The following is a 5,155-nucleotide window of genomic DNA, read 5'->3' as shown; positions in this document are numbered from 1 at the left end:
TTAGAAAGAATGTATGGTGCTTTGGTTAGGTGAGGTCTGTGGGTCTGTTTGAATGAAGCTGATACTGCAGACATTGTGCTATAGACCCACTGTGCAGTGTAGGTGGTTAAGGGAGATGTGAGTGCTTACCCTGTTTTGTTATGGTGTCCGCATGTGTTACATTGTTTGTCAGTGGTTGATTTACTAGTTAACTAATCCTGATTGACACACATGGATCCGATTAGCAAAGTTCTCTCTTTTTTCAAGATAAATGCATTCGTTTTGGTTTGTTAAAAGATGTTGCCTTTTAAGAGCTTGTCAGTGGTAAATAAAAGGCATTTAGTAAATATCCCATGTAACTCAGTGTGACTGGAGACCAAACAGAGCTCTGTTCACAGCCACACAAAGACTCCACTATGTCTCTACTGTGGAGATTTCATGTGTTGTCTTCTCAGTATGCTGGCCAAAGCCTCATCAAGCCAGTGTTCTGAGCTCAGTGTGTATATGTGTGAGTGAGTGTATACAGGTGTTCACTCTTTTCTCATTAAATGTTATAAGTAAGCATCGGGTAAACCATCAGGCATACTAAAAAGGACAGACCTTCTGACACAGAAGACAGGATACAGACCTCCAGCAGTATCCTTCATAATGAGGTGATACGTACTGATGGGTGGAGCAGCAGCACAATAGGACACCTTTGTGTTTGTTCTCACTAGAGGTGTAGCTGTAACCGGTCCCTACTGCCTCCATTAACTGGCTGAGGTCTGTCACCACAGGATTATGGATGAATGAAGCAGCTCATAGAGGTAGTCACAGAATTGTGTTTTGACTGATGGCACTGCCTTGGGAATAAAGCTTATTTTGTTAAACAAACAAATGTCATTCTAATTTTTGTAATAGCCTCCCTCACCATAACTCATGCATGTGAAATAAACACTCTAATCCAGTCTGGCTGTTTCCATCCAATTTGACACCAGCCATTTGACTTTGCACTGGGAGCATTTAGCTCTGTAGGGACTAGCGAGCTATTTGGGAAGAGGGTTGACAGCTAACCAACTGGCCATGAGGAGCCATGCCCCGTGAAAGGGACCAAGGGCCTTGTGTGTGAGATAGATCGGCAGCCATGCAGAATGGAGCAGGCAGCCATTAGACCCATTTTTGGAGGGGGGCGTCAGCGGCTCTTGACGAGACACATTTGATATTCATGTTTTATGGAGAGCGCTGATGAATAATTGAGTATTTCTTTCCACCCCGCAGGGCCTCTGTTTTGGCAGTGCACAAAGCAATGCGGAGCAAATAAAGATCGTGGTGACACTGAAACTCGAGGTAAGCACTGTCAGTTTAATTACCACACACACAAACCATGGGGGAGGAACACAAGGCTGCTGGTTAAGAGCTTCAGTGAGCTGCACATCTTTAGTGCGAGGACTGTTACGCAGGGTGTGAAGATGCACTTCCTCTTGAGATAAACTCATGAGAGACTGACAGGATATGCATCATGTTTGCAGATGATTTGGATTAGCTACAGCTACAGTGTGGTTTTGTGATGGTACATTATAGTATGTCCAATGCCACTGAAGTCATGAACTATGACCACAGATAGTAGATGAGATTTGTATCAACTGCGATGATTTGTGTTGATATTTTGGAGTTTTTTTTGTGGGAAAGTTACTACGGTGATGAGCAAACAGGTACTGGAGTGGTTCAGGTGATGACTGCGACGCTGATTTGTCCAACAGGGGCAGCTGGTCTGTTGTCTCCAGGGTGACCGCCTCCATCAAAGTGTGTGGTTATTACAGACTGTTGCTTCATTGAAGGGCCCAGTGGCATGTTCCCAAAAGAATATGTGAATTCCCCTTCTTTGCGTACAAGAACAGTGTGTGTGCGCCCATTTTCTAGTTTCCTAAAGCAAAATGAAAAGGCGACCCCTGTGACAGAAATCATCGGTGTTTGTGTTTTCCGTCAGGCATTTGGTGCTGCTGGCTGTTAAACATTCATGGGAGCGCAGCGCAGCGCACACCTCCGCTAGGCAGTAGCAGAGCGGGCTGATTACTGGCACGTGAAGTCGATGCTAACAGGCTGCTTCTGCTGAGCTACCTTTGAAGTTGCGGTGGAGTAGATGTGCTTTGAGGGGAGAGGCACTCCAGAGGCGGAGGCCCTGCATGGAGATGAGTGAGGAGGGAGCGGGGGAGGAGAGATGCCCTGTGGAGAAGTGAGGCATGGGGCCTCCTGTGAAAGCGCCAGGTCCTCCGCTCGCTACGAGGTGGTTACCTCTGGAGGCCCACTCTTTGTGTTCTCGACTGACTTTGAAGAGGAAGTGTGTGTGTTTGTGTGTTTGTGTGTGTGTATGCCCTTTGTGTTTTCTGTTGTGGGTGGCAGGAATCTTGGTTTCAGGTCGCAAATGAGTCACAAGTTCCACCGATTGATTCCATTTGTTAAAACATTCCACCGCTGGCCCAAATGTGACTTCGTGGCATGAAGTCATGTTCGGCAGAAAGCAGCTCTTTGGACTCATTTCTTTTTCCAGTTTCCAGTTATTACTTTTTTAGTCAGACCTATTGAGGAATTGAATCTGTTTCAGTTGTGTGTCCATATAGGTCTCTGTACATCAATTCTTTCTTCCTGGTTTGATTTAGGCAGTGATTCACCCCCCCTCACGCTGAGCCTCCTGGAGTCCAACACCTCATTTTAGCTTCTGTAAGCCACCGGCAGCTGGCCAGACCGCCATGTGCACGTGCCCCTGAGGCTCACTGTGCTCCGGCCAGCACTGGGCTCTGATGTGGTTGTAAGGCACAAGTCCAGGTCATGTGTTTAACACAGCTCGCCCTCGAGAAACCCCCACCCCACCGCACGCCCAATCCCACACACACACACACACACACACACACACACACACACACACACACACACACACACACACACACACACACACACACACACACACGCACACGCACGCTGGTGATCACGTTCGCCTTTGCCATATCCACCGTTCCGAGTGCCAGCACATTTGTAGCACCACTGCTGGGCTGCAGCCCTACTGAGAGACGTCAGCGATGAAGAACATCAACACTCATTCTCTCTTTCTCTCTTTCTCTCTCTCTCTCTCTCTCTCTCATATCCACGGAGGCCGTAGCACCAGGCTCCAACCGCCTCCTGTAGGGAAGCTGCTCAATCTCTTTCTCTCTCTCTCTCTCTCTTTCTCTCTCTCTGTATCTCTCTCTCTCTCTCTCTCTCTCTCTCTCTCTCTCACTCTCCTTTGCTACGGGTGTGCGGGGAGCTTCCACTCACACTAATCTAAACAGTGCTGCTGATTCTCTGTCAGGGCTGCGTCACACGCTGAGGCTCCCAGAGGCCCAGCAGCGGCAGCAGCAGCAACAGCAGCAGCAGCAGCAGCAGCAGCAGCAGCAGCAGGCAGGCTGGGTGTGGATGATCCACAGTGATGTAATATTCTAGGACTCTTTGGAGATGTCCTCTGGAAGCCTTTCCCCTGTTATTTACCAGTGAGCGAACATCAAGATGAAATCCATGCGTAGAGAGGAATACACATTCCTCACATACACAGATAGAGTATGTTGTTGAACCAGTGGCTCAGACACACAGGACTGTTTTTGGCCTCATTTCTACAGAGCTCCCCTCACCACAAGTTCTTTTTTCACTGGCGCTAGTTTTTAGGTCAGGCACCTGTTTACCTCTGTACTGGGGCCAGTGGTTTGGTTTATCTACTGATTCTTTCCCCCTTGATTCAGCTTTGGTTTTGTCTGTGGGTTTCATGTCAGGAGCTAGTCTGGACCTCTGCCGTTACAGCAAGTGTGTTTATGTGAGTGTGAGTGTGAGTGTGAGTGTGAGTGTGAGTGTGAGTGTGAGTGTGAGTGTGAGTAAGCTTGCACTCGGGCCTTGTTTACTCTGTTTCACTGACTGCACCACTACATGTGTCTCAACGTGGAGTCACCCAGAGCTATCTCCACTGAGTAAGTGTGACTGTGAGTGTGAGGGTGGTTAGTTGTTTGTAACTGTGCATGTGTGTTGATGTCTCATTTAGTTCTTTTAACCCCAGTCACACTATGGTGGTGAGGAGCTGAGAATTCCATGATGAATATCATCACGCGCCACTGCACATTTGTATCTAAATTTATATCTGTATCTTCACAAATATATATATATATATATGAGAGAGAGAGAGAGAGAGAGAGATTTGCTTTTCTTTTGCTGAAGCTGCACAGCCTTGGTCCAAAACGTCTAGGGTCCGAGTGACATCACTTTGACGTCAGAGGGTGAACCCAAGGCTCTGTGCAGATGTCCTGGTACCACTACACTATACTAACGGTACAGATGTACTTGTACCACTACACTATATTAACGTTACAGATGTCTATTAACGGTCACTACACTACAAGGGCACCAACTGCACATGCGCTGGAAAACCAAAATGGACGCAGACTCCAAGCGGACTAGAAAGTAGTATGATAACAACAACTACGTGTCTGTGATGTCCGCTGCTGTCCGTCTGTATGTGTATTCAGGCCTTAAGAAGCAGTGCTGGTCCTCCAGGAGCTCGAATCTGATTGCATGTGAAGATATGGCCACGCAACTCAAATGAGGCCTGAATACACTGGGCCTGACTCAGTGTCAGCCTCTGCTAGTTTATGGCTGGGCGTGAAAAGGCCCCTCTCCTGGGTACGGCAGGGCTAGCCCACAGCAGCTGGCCGGCCGCATTGTTTAGCTGAGACTTACTGCACACCCATCCAGTCGGCCTTGACAGGTACATTGTCAGGCATGTTTAAGGATATAAAACCTGGAGTGGCCACGGGGCAAGCCGATGACTTCACACATTGATTGACGCATTATGCACTGGTGCCGGCGGTGACAATGGTGCCTTTGAGACGCAGGCCGTGGCCCTGACGCCCCCGAGCAAAGACGCTGTGGGATTGTAAATGAGCTTAATCTCAAGCGCTCTGCCGTGCCTTTCCACAGCAACCCCCTGAGAGGAAAAGAACACCCTCCAAAAAGACGCAACATAATTTTCACTTAATATCGCTTCTTGAGGATTAGGGGAGAAAAGCAGTCACTTGAATCACATTCAGATTCTTTTTCACGGGGTGTGTTCCTCCAGCGCAGCTCAAAACAGATATTGGACCGCACTTGATCTGATTTAGATTTACTAAGCCTGTATCCTTTT

General features: G+C 48.0%; 1 protein-coding gene across 2 annotated transcripts in view; it reads left to right on the top strand.

Annotated features, from left to right (window-relative positions):
- The first annotated feature begins 223 nt into the window (after positions 1-223).
- The window catches only part of fynb (FYN proto-oncogene, Src family tyrosine kinase b), a 40,250-nt gene continuing 35,318 nt past the window's right edge, over positions 224-5,155 (top strand). For both annotated transcript variants that reach the window (XM_031581195.2, XM_031581192.2), the window contains exon 1: positions 224-1,305. The gene's annotated coding sequence lies outside the window, so the exon portion shown is untranslated. The remainder of the gene's footprint in view (positions 1,306-5,155) is intronic.

The sequence above is a fragment of the Clupea harengus genome, chromosome 15 (genome assembly GCF_900700415.2).
Source record: "Clupea harengus chromosome 15, Ch_v2.0.2, whole genome shotgun sequence".
Taxonomy (NCBI): Eukaryota; Metazoa; Chordata; class Actinopteri; order Clupeiformes; family Clupeidae; genus Clupea; species Clupea harengus.
Note: the sequence above shows the minus strand (reverse complement) of the source record. Positions and strands in the feature narration are given on the sequence as shown.